Genomic DNA, 12,228 nt, shown 5'->3' with positions numbered 1-12,228 from the left:
CTTTCCCTTTGTCTAAAGTAACTGATTGCAGAGTGGTAACATGGCCTCAATTGAAGGGAGAACGTTGCTGGTTAATTCATTATTACAGTACTGACTTGTTACAAGGGCAGTGAAATGTTTAAAGTGGCTGTGCAATGCAAAGTAACAATGTTACTCCTACGTCCCGTCCCCTTTCCTCCATACTTATGGGACATCTCTCCGTCCTGTGGAACGGGACCAGAGCACTTTGTAAAAAGCATCCAAAATGTTTCCAAAAATGTGTCCTTCCTCTCTTTCTTGCGCGGGGCCTGGCACGCAGCTGTAACCCCGCCCACCTTGGCTCCGCCCTGCGCATCGCCCATCAGTCCTTTTCTCCGCTCGTTAGGGACTGGACGCACTTGCATCCTCGGAAGATTTTCTTCCCTTTTTTCCTCTCTGGCTCTCGCTAGCGATCATGTACTAGTCTGTCTATGTCGTTCAAACTAGACTTTCCAGATTGTTCATCGTGTCACCGTCATTTCGCGAGAGCGGATCCCCATCCTCTTTGTTTAGAGTGCTTGGGTCCGGATCACCATTGGGACTCCTGTTTTTACTGTGACTCCCTTTCGGTCCGGCCACTTCGTCGGTTGGAGCGGTGGGAGGAGGTGTTCCGACAAACTCCTCCTTCACATTTTTAGGCGTTCATCGACGAGAAGAAGAAACGCCCGGTAAGTTCTTTACTTTTCAGAGCACCCCGGCCGGGGGATACCTTTCCGCGTTCCTCTCGGGCCGGGAGGGGCGTTGATCGCTCTGCCACCGGGGTTCGCCCTGAGGTGCCCGTTGGGCCTAATAATTCTACCAGAGTTTTCTCCGAGGGTCTCCTTAAGGGGCCTGTGGATACCAGAGTGCGTTCCGAGGCCCTTCCTGTGGGGGCTGTTTGTAGACCCAGTTCTACTGAGTCGTGGGGTACCGGAGCTTGCTCTGAGGCCTCTCTGTCGGCTTCCCTCAAAAATAAGACCGGGATGCGCCCCGAGGCCTTGGGTGGGCTTGCTGTTACCAAACGGATGTTCGAGGCCCACGCAGATAAGGCTGTTACCAGGCCTGGGTCCGAGGTCCCTCGTTCAGAGGCTAAAGCTACCAACAGTTCTGAGAGGCCTGACAAGGCCTTGTCGGTGAAAGCTGTTTCTCACCGTTCCCGCTCTTGCAGTGACACCAGACCTGTTGAGGGGGCAAAGAAGCAAAGTTCTTCTTTTAGCGGCAGTGCCGAGGTCCTTCCTTCGAAGGCTAAATTGGCGGTTGGTATGTCACAAAAACATTCCAGGCCTCACAGTACCGGTTCTGCCGAGGTTCCTTATGTTAAGGCTAAAGTTAAGACCCCTGATCCATCGACGGGGACCCCTGCCTCACTTCCTCACGTGTCGCAGTTCCCCTCAGATGAGGATAAAATGGCACCCGTTCCTGCCACGACCGCGGCGGCCATTTTAGGTGCTACCCCTACAACTATGCCATCGGCCTTCGGTGTAGGGCTTGGTCCCTTGGGTGAACATAGAGTCCCTTGTGGGCATCCCTATCGGCCAGTTTACGATTGGAACGCCCAGATGCCTCTTCCGCACAATGTTTCGTTGCCGGAAGGGTCGGCACCGTTGATTTATGTGGATACGTCGGTGGAGGGGCCAGTGTGGCACCCGTCCCCGTTACGTCCCTGCATTTGTCCACCTCAGGAGAGGCCTCCTCAGGTTCTGAAACAGTCTCATGAGGATGCCTTTTTCGGTAAATTTCAAATGCTACTGCGTACCGACCCCATGAGGGAATATTTCAAAGGGCTTTTCAGGGAGACTTGTCCACCTGTGCCTCCGGCTCCACCCGTTCCTCCGGTGGTTCCGCCGGCGCCTCCCTTGCCTACGGTGCCTCCCCCGACTCTTCTGCCTTTGCCTCCATTGTCCCCGGTGGACAAGGCAGCGCCTGACACGGCTCAGCAGGATCCTGACCTGTCAGATGACGCCCAAGGCGATCAGGACAACGAGGACCTTCCCCGCTCTATCAGAGCTTTTCATGACCGGGTACTGGACATGATGAGCTTCTTAGATGTTCCAGTGCCCTAGGCACCCGCTCCGCAGGAGGGCGTGCTTTCTGGGGCGTTCACCCTGTCTCCTCTGGAGCGTACCGACCTGTTCTTGCAGAAGGACGTTCTGGCCGAGGTCCGCAGAGTCTGGGAAAAGCCACACTCTGGACATTTTGTCAAGGAGAAAATTGACGCGAGATACAGGCTGCATTCTTCAGAAGAGGTGGCCCTGTCGTCTTGTCCGCCCCCCTCCTCCACAGTGGTGGGTGTGGCCACTTTGCAGTCCAGGCCTGCAGCATCATCTTCCATGACGGCTACTCAGGTTCTGGGAAAGGAGGACAAGCTCCTAGACTCCCTGGGGAGGAAAATCTTCGCTAACTCAGCCTTGCAGCTCAGGCAGGCCAACGCTGAATTGATATTAGCGGGAGCTAACATGCGGATGTGGAAAGGTCTGTCAGAGTTTGAGGAGTTTATCCCAGTTGAGAAGCTGGAAGACTTCAAAGGAGGCCTTTCCGACGCCAGGGTCTTGACCCAGGATCTCCTGGAGGCTGTGGCTCATCAACTAGACACCTCGGCTCGGGGCCTTATGCTGGGGGTTGATACCTCACGGCAGGCGTGGCTGCATGTCACTAAATTCTCAAAAGAAGTGCAGGACAAGGTGTTTGACCTTCCGTTCGATGGTAAAGAGCTCTTTCATTCTACAACAGATGTAGAGCTCAACAAGACGAAGGATAGCACTCAGACAGCTAAGTCATTGTCTGTCCTGGTTAAGGCTCCTTTTAAAACCCAGAGACCATTGTCGCAAATTCGACCTTCCTCTGGCTTTAGGGGCTTCCTCGACTGCAAATCTCGCAGAGTGGATACCCCGGCGGGGAATAACCGCCGTAGGCAAAAACGGACGGGGTTTTTCTCCCGCTCATCAGCCTCCTCCTCAGGTTCAGGTGGCACCGCCACCGATAAACCTACTAAATGAGGGTTTTCCGTGCTCGCACGAGACCCCGGTGGGAGGACGCATTGCGTCTCATTGGGAGGCGTGGCGGACCATCACAGAAGACAGATGGGTCTTGTCAGTCGCTCGGGTGGGCTTCCGCTTGCTTCTACCCCCTAGCCCACCCTTCAACCCTCCTTTTCAGCTATCGGGCTAGCCCTCCCTCAAAGCCGAAGTTCAGAAACTTCTGGACCTCAGAGCTGTGGAACCCGTTCCCTTTGGGGAGCGAGGGGAGGGCTTCTACTCCCGGTTATTTACAGTGCCCAAACCCAACCAGGCTGGCCTGCGCACCATCCTAGACCTTTCCCAGTTCAATCTTTTCCTACCCCATGAGAAATTCAAGATGATCACACCCAGCCAGATACGCTCCTCCTTGCAGATGGGCGATTGGCTCAGCGTTGTGGATCTTCAGGATGCGTACATGCATATCCTGATTTGGAACCCACACAGGAGATATCTCTGCTTCTCTTTGGGAGAGGAGCACTTCCAGTTTCGAGTGCTTCCTTTTGGCCTCAGCTCGGCGCCGCGTGTCTTCACGAAGATGATGTCGGTGATTGCGGCCTATCTTCGTCTCCAGGGTATCCATGTGTATCCGTATTTGGACGACTGGCTCTTACGCAGCACTTGTCCGCTGGCAGCAGCGGGCAATCTCCAGTCTCTCCTTCAGCTCCTGTTCCATCTTGGGCTGTCGGTGAATGGGCGGAAATCTTCCATGATGGTCTTGCAGGACCTGATTTTCCTGGGTTTCCGCTGGAACACAATCGACTGCAGAGTGTACTTGACCGGGGACAGAATGGCGGATTTGTTAGCCACGTGTCAGATGTTTGCGCAGTCAGAGAGCATGCCGGCCTGGTGGTTCCAGAGGCTTCTGGGCCTCATGGCCTCGTGCGTGCTGGCTCTTCCTCTTGCTCGTCTCAAGATGAGACGGACCCAGATGGCTCTTTGGAGTTCCTGGCGTCAGGCTGTGGACCCGGATTCCAAGCTGATAATTCCTGCTTCCATGAGAGTGGACCTGGATTGGTGGTCATCTCTCAGCAACCTGTCGGTGGGTGCGGGGTTTCATGACCCAGCCCCCACGGTGAAGATCACGACGGACTCCTCCCTTCTGGGGTGGGGTTCGACGTTAGATCTTCTTCAGGTCTCGGACCTCTGGTCGCCTCAGGACAAGCTCCTGCACATAAATCATTTGGAGCTTCTGGCGATCTTCCTAGCACTCAGGGCGTTCAGACCGCTCATTACCAACAAGGTGGTCTGCATACGCACGGACAATGTGGTCTCAATGTATTACATCAACAAGCAAGGGGGAACGAAGTCTCCCCCCTCGTGGACCTGTCCATCCAGATATGGGATTGGGCAGTGCTTCACGGTGTCTGGCTGCTTGCAGTGCACATTCCGGGCCAGCTGAATGTCACAGCGGATACCTTCAGCCGGCGGACAGTGGTCAGCTACAAGTGGGAGTTGAAGGTGGAGGTCTTCTCATGGATTTTCTTGCGTTGGGGCACACCGAAGGTGGACCTCTTTGCTACGGCGGTAAGCAAGAAGCATCCTCAATATGCCTCCAGAGGGGGGCTGGGAGCCTCCTCTCTGGGGGATGCTCTCGAGATTCCACGGCACAACATGAGAGCTTACACCTTCCCGCCTCTGCTTCTAGTCCATCGAGCAATTTGGAAGCTGAAGAACTCGGTGAACTGTTCCCTTCTGCTCATAGCCCTGTGGTGATCGGTCAGGATTTGGTTCTCAGAACTTCGATCAGGTTACCAGTGACCTCCGATCTTCTTCATCAAGGGGAACAGCAGATGTGGCACCCCTCCCCACAATCGCTCAGCTTGGCGGCATGGTGCCTGAGTTCAAGTCTTTAGAGCATCTTAGCTTGTCTACGGATAACATGCGTATTATCCAGGAAGCCAGGAATCCCTCGGCCAGATCCCAATACAGGAATAAATAGCTCAGGTTCTGTCATTGGTGTTTGGAAAAGCAGTTGGATCCAAGGGTGGCTACGATTGACGCGGAGCTGTCCTTCGTGTCCTCCCTAGCAGAGTCGGGTGTTCACGTTCTGTCATGCAGAACTTACCTTTCAGCGGTTTCCGCTTATCTTTCTACAGACCAATGCTCTTATTCTCTGAGTAACCCAGTGGTTAAGAGGCATTTTACAGGCTTGACACGCCTCTACCCTCCGGTTTGTAGTCCGCACCCTCCGTGGGACCTAAATGTAGTCCTGATGGCGCTGTGTCATAAACCTTTTGAACCCATGGCCACGGTGGAACTCAAGTACCTATCCTGGAAAGTGTCCTTTCTGGTCGCCGTTACGTCAGCAAGGAGAGTGAGTGAGCTCGAGGCCTTGTCATTGGAGAATCCTTTCTTGGTCTTTCACAAGGACAAGGTAGTCCTACGGACAAACCCGGCTTTTCTACCGAAGGTAACTGAATTCCATCTACCGGTCTTTTTTTCCGAACCCTGCCTCAGAGGCCGAAAGGGTTCTGCACTGTCTTGATGTCAGAAGGGCTCTTAAATTCTACCTTGACAGGACTTCCGAGTTTAGGAGTTCTTCTCAACTTTTTGTGACCTTCGGTAACCCTCAGGGTAAGCAGGCGTCTAAGGTGACTATTTCTCGGTGGATCGCCGCCTGCATCACGGAGTCTTTCACCGTCCAAGGGCTGAAACCTCCTAAGGGTATTCATGCACACCTGGTGCGGGGCAAGGCATCCGCGGTTGCGTTTAAGAAATATGTCCCCTGGGAGTCCATCGCTAGGGCAGCTACTTGGGCCTCCCCATCTGCTTTTTGTAAGCATTAGTGTCTTGACATGAGCTCAAGGGCAGTTTGGTCAAGCTGTGCTGAAGAACCTGTTTCAGTAAGGGGTATTTCCATCCACCCGTAGTTCCTGTAAGGAGTGCTTGGGAATCTCCCATAAGTATGGAGGAAAGGGGACGGGACATAGGAGTATAACCAGGTTACTCACCGTAGTGACCACCTTACTCCTAGTCCATAGTCCCCTTTCCTCCATACGCCCGCCTGCCGTCCCCTCTAATAAGGTTCCTCTGTTATTGCTAATAGGTCTCTGACCTGGCGATAGAAAAGGACTGATATGCGATGTGCGGGGCGGAGCCAAGGTGGGCGGGGTTACGGCCGTGTGCCGGGCCTCGTGCAAGTAAGAGAGGAAGGACAAATTTTGGGAAAAATTTTGGATGCTTTTTACAAAGTGCTCCGGTCCCATCCCACAGGACGGAGAGATGTCCCATAAGTATGGAGGAAAGGGGACTATGGACTAGGAGTAAGGTGGTCACTACGGTGAGTAACCTGGTTATTCCCAATACCTTAAAGGCGTTACACTAACCGAAACGTGGATTCAGGTTTGGTAATTTCACTAACCTGAGGTAGCAGACGAAGTTCTTAAAGGAGAAAGTAGGATAATCCCAGTGCCTGTCTGACCTCTGAATGAAAACAGAAGGTCGTGCAAAAATGGGGGAAAAACCCCAATGGTGTGAAAAAAAACAGTGAGTCATTCGGGTCTGATGTACAGGATGGCCTGGATCCGTGCTATCAAGTGAGTAGAGAAGTCCCCAAGGATCAAGGGATACCTCTCCAGGGAGAACGAGGAATAGGTCCATGCAAGTGGGATAATGTCAGGGGGATCAGCACAGCGAAGCACACAGTTAGACAGGGCTGATTGAAAGCAAGAAGTGTTCCGGTAGAAATAAGCTGGTGGCGAGGAGCACAGTGAAAGAAAGTGGCAACCACGGCTGCAAACACGCTTCAGAACACAGACGGTGGACCGAAGGGTCAGGCATGGTATTACTCCAATGGAAGAGGCACACTAGGCATGACAGTGTGCAGAGAAGAAAGAACGGGAAGAGAACAGCGTAAAAGTCAGGAAGAGCAGAACGGGAAATGCGCGAGATGCGCTAGTTACAGACACCGGTAAGGGGACTGGCAAGGAGCAGGGGAAGAGCGGGAAAGAATTACCAGGATAGGGAAAATGGACTGGAGGATTCAGCTGCAGTGTGGAGACAGAGCAGGGGATGAATCCAGGAAGCACGCCGCGAGAATGTAGCAACGCAGCGAACCGTAGACGGAGCTTCGTATTAATGGTTGCGACTCCCCTTGCTGGTGTAAGAAAGCAACTAAACAGTGGCTTGTCTAGGATGGATTGTGCATTATCAGTGGCCATCTTGGGTGAGGAGACGAGATAGAATTGTCTCTAATATAACTTCCAAGCATGCCAGAGTCTCCAGGAATGGTGATTCCTGACAGGTGGGGAACGCTCATTGGTGAAAGTGGCAGCTTAAAAGTAAAACATAGTCACGCGTGTCTAAATTAATTTCCTTTGAGACGGGCATCTTATGACATTGTAACTACTAATGCAGAAGTTGTAGAAGTGGCTGAAACAGAAGTAACAAACAAGCATTACCCACGCCAATATCCAAATCCCTGTTTAAGTGAATCCAGGTTGTCACTACTTTTGGTTTCGTTACACAAAGTATGCTGAGACCATAGGAAAGTTGCATGCAGTTCTTTATTTCTTAACTGTTGCTCATAGGTAGTCCAAACTTCTGGTAGAAGAGCAGTAGTTACCTCACCTCTGCCGTGTGTCCCAGTTCCCCTGTGGTAGTCCTCTACTTAGAAAGAACTGGTATCAACTGTCCTTTTTATAAATAAATCCCACGGTGGCGACATTCCGCTTAAGAGTTCACCCCTTTTCAAGCCCACAACCCCCTTCACTCTTCTGCAGACTCGCCTGCTCCCTCGGCGGCGGCATTCCACATAGCAACTTTCCCCTTTCTGTCCAACCTCCCCTCTTCGGCAGGCTCACCTGCACCCTCCGCGCCATTCCGCGTGGTAATCTCTTGTTTCTCTTTCCCCTCTCTCAGCTGTTATTCGAGTGCCGGGCTTTATTTCCCTATTCGACGTCACTCTGGTCCGCAGCCGTTCCTGTTCACGTCAGTCCTCCGGTACCGTTTCCCTGGGCCGGCTAATAAGCCCAAACGAACGCCTCTTCTGTGCCTCTACCGGACGGCACCTCGGTGCCTCCAGGCACGACGTCCCCCTCCTAGTGGGCCTCTTTCACCTTTTAAAGAAAAAAAAAAAGCCAGAACAAACCCATTAACCCAACTCCGCCCCTCTCCGCACCTGGTCTTTTCTCTGTCACCAGGCCAGAGACAGATATGCCAATACCCATTTGATAAATCGGTTGTGGTGAGGTACACTCGTTTCCCGAGCCTGTCTAGTAGATCTTCAATCCTGGGCATCGGGTAAGCATCGAACTTGGAGACGTTGTTTCGTTTTCGGAAAATCCATATAGAATCCCATCTGGTTACGGTTCCAAAATTATGGGGGAACTACCATTGGCTTTGAAAATGTTCTATTACTACATTGCCAACATGGACTGTATCTCCTTGTTTACTGCTTGCACTCTAGCTTTTAAAATTCTATAGGGCCGTACCCTGACTGTGGTCCCCGGGGTGCTGTTTATCTTGTGATATGCCTCCAGGGCAAGGACAAGAATTTCTTCTGGAACTCCCAGAGGAGCTGTCAAGTTGCTCTCTTTCCGGTTTCCTAAAGTCTGTGCTGATTTGCAACACCTCTAACCCAAGTCGGTTCCGAAATGCATCTCTGTAGTAGTTTGGGGTTGCATACTGATTAGGGCGGCCATCGGGACCTGTTCCATCCATTTCTTCAGTAAGTTGGTGTGATAGGTTTACACCGGGAATCGCCAGTTTTCTTGCTGGACCTTGTATGTAACCAGTCCCAGGACTTGCTCTAGCGAATACTGTCCCCTCCAAGCCGCCAACATTTTGTTCTCCGAGGATGGGTTCAGCACCAATAACTTTTTCCCCCTACCTGGAAACTTTGCAACCTCATTCCTCGGTTATACTGGGTCTCCTGTACCGGTTATGCTTGTTGCAAATGTGTGTTGGTGAACGCTTGCAGCTTCGCTACCATTTCTGCCAACTTGGTGGCATATTTGGTGAAGGATATCTCTTGCTGGGGCTGTTTCACCCATTCCTCCTTCAGGATATCCAAGAGGACCACAATTGCCAGCCAAACAATAGCTCAAAGGGGGCGAACCCCATTTAGGACTGTGGAGTATTTTGAAGAGTCATGAGCATCCATGGTACCATTCGGTCCCAGTCCTTATTCGTTCCCAGTCCTTATGGGTGGGCGTCATAATTTTCGTCAAAATTTGTTTGTCTGATTATACCGTTCGCCCAAACCATTGGTTTGTGGATGGTAAACACAGGTTTTTAAATGTTCTACGTGGAGGGTTTGACATACTTGCTTTAGGATGGATGACATAGTTAGTTCCCTGGTCCATGATAATATCATTGGGGATCCTCACTTTGGCAATAAAAGGCATTAGGGCGTTGCGGACCTGTTGCATTGTGATACTCCATAGGAGAAACGCTTTTGGGTACCATGTAGCATAGTCCACAATTACCAATAGATATTTATGCCCTCTACTGGAGGGGTCAAGAGGCCCCACAATGTCCATTCCTATCCGTAAGGGTACGGTAATTAGGGGCATCGTCTTTAGCGCAGCTTTCGGGATGTTAGCTGTGTTTTCTCTCTGACACTCAACACATTGCTGACAGAACCGCTGTGTATGCCCGTACACTCTGGGCCAAGCGATCTATGCCAGGATTTTCTGTAAAGTATTCTCGGACCCCAAGTGTCCCCCTCCCATTTGTATATGGGCGATTTCCAACACCATAGGCCGAAACTTGTTAGGGACTAATAGCTGTTTAAGGGGTTCTTCGCCGGGTTGCGGTACCACCCGGTAGTATAGACCTTTTTCTTGTGTAAAGTGTGTCCCTTGGTCTTTTTTTTCTTCAAACGTTTCGACTCAGGCACTTCTTATGGTAGGGTCCAGCTCTTCTGCCAAACGGGATTGTTACCTTGCTCATCTATCTTCCAATTGACAGCGACTGGCATCATAATCTGCTCATTCCACTACTTCTGTATTGACTGTTTCTCTGCCCGACTCTTGGTGTTTCGTCCGGCTGGGGACACAATTTCTTCTCCCTGAAAGGCGCACTATCCAGCCAATTTTCTTTGATGCTTTGTATGAGTTTGGGCATTATCGTCACATCTGACACTAGCCTCCAGAGGTTCGGGTGGCACAGGTAGCACAGCGGCCTTGACTTTTAAGTTTTCCGCCAGCCAACTTCACCCTGAGATCATGGGTAGGTTACACTTTCACATCTCCATGCACACAACATATCAGTATTTGTTCTCCCTAGTTTTTCCCACCACCTTCCAGTTGGCTCTTGTGGGGATTCCTTCCAATTCAGCCTCACAAACATAAGGGTACTGTGGTCTTGGGCCTTGTTCTCCTTGGTAGGCTCCAGCCTGGTGTACATCAAATAGCCCAATTTCCATGGGCTGAACTTTACTAATTTTTTTTTACAATGCCGCACACTATGTCCCCCTTCTCCGCATCTATAGCGTTGTGGGCTCCGTAGGGTAACACATTCGCCCAGCCTGGTTTTTCCCCCTTCAGTCTCCGATTTCTGGGGTATTGCGGGGACCCAGTCAGTTAGGAGGGTTGGAGAGCCATCCCACCATTCTATTAGTTGAACTATACGTCAGCATTCTTCCCTGACCATCCTACTGATACGCTTAGGATATACTGACGGCCTTACATTATTTTGTTTCACTCACCTTTGTACTGGGGTGGGCAAAGCTTCCTCGAACTGTTCTAGGATGACACACACAACCATTTTGTGGGTAGTGGTAGTGGCTGGCTGGAACCATTTGTCAGCCAACTCCTTTACTCAGTAGTATAACTGTTGTGGCATCTCCTGGGGTAACAACTTCATAGCCCAGAACTTTACCCTGTATGTTTCTTTGTCGTGACCTAGCCTCTCCAGGATGACCTTCCTCGCATCTAATGTAGGCCGTGTCCCCACTAGGACTGGCCGCCTGGTAGGCACTCTGCATTTCCCCCGTCATCAAGGGGGCCACATATTGACTCCATCGTTCTTGCAGCCAGTGCGTGTTTCTGGCCAACTGCTCAAAGTTCACAAATGTGCCTGGTCCTCTCCTGGTACACACTTCTGCAATACAGTGGCCGGTACTTGTGCCTGCCTCCTTGCGTTTGCGGCCTCCACTAGTTGTGCTTGATGTACCTGCAGGACCTGTTGAAACGTTTGGCTGTCAGCCTGGGCCTGCTGCCTCTGAATCTGTAGTGCATTCTGTAGTTGCTGTTGCCTTTCCGTCTTCTCGATCCCACCGCTGCCACCTCTTGTCACTACTTGGTTTTGTTACACAAAATATGCTGCGACCATAGCAAACTTACATGTGGTTCTTTATATATTTCTTAACTTGTTCATAAGTAGTCCAACCTTCTAGTAGAAGAGCAGTGGTAACCTCACCCCTGCCCTGTGTCCCAGTTCCCATTTGGTAGTTCTCTACTTAGAAAGTTCTGGGGCCTCATTACAACTCTGGCGGTAGCCATGCCGGTAAAACTGGCATGGCTGCCGCCAGAGTTGCAATTTCTCCAGCACCCACGAATGGGCAAGAACCAGGTCATGCCGAGTTCGGCTGACCTGGTAATTGTCCATTTGCGGGTGCCGGAAACAAGGGACTCCCCATTCGGACCCATAGGGTTGAATGGGAATGGGGACGTCGGATGCACCGGCGCATTCAGAGTGTTGCCGGTGCATTCATCGTGCTGTGCTTGCGGGTGCCGGTCAGCCCGCCAGGAAAAAGCTGGCTGGCTGACAGGCACCCGCGAGCACAGCTTGTAGCATGGTGGTCCGGGATCTACGGTACCGGCATGCTTACCGGTACTGTAGTTCCCGGACCGACATGCTTGTAATGAGTCCCCTGGTATCAACTGTCCTTGTTATGAACAAATCCCATGGTGGCAGTGTTCCGCTTAAGAGTTCACTCCTTTTCAAGCCCACAACACCCTTCACTTTTCTGCAGGCTCACCTTCTCCCTTGTTGGCGACGTTCCACGTGCTAATCCCTAGTTTCTCTTTCGCCTCTCTCAGCTGTTATTCGAGTGCCGGGCTTCATTTCCCTGTTCGTACGTCACTCTGTTCCGCAGCCGTGTCCTTTCACGTTGGTCCTCCAGTACAGTTTCCCCGGGTCATCTAATAAACCCAAACAAACTCCTCTTCTCTGCTGCTGCCGACTGGCTCCTGGGTCCCTCGTGGCACGGTCTCCCCCTCCTGGCGAGCCGCTTCTTCTTTTTAAAGAAAAAAGACAGAACAAAACC

This window comes from Ambystoma mexicanum, chromosome 5q, assembly GCF_040938575.1.
Source record: "Ambystoma mexicanum isolate Mex_15411 chromosome 5q, UKY_AmexF1_1, whole genome shotgun sequence".
In the NCBI taxonomy this organism is placed as follows: Eukaryota; Metazoa; Chordata; class Amphibia; order Caudata; family Ambystomatidae; genus Ambystoma; species Ambystoma mexicanum.
This window is presented reverse-complemented; position numbering follows the sequence as displayed.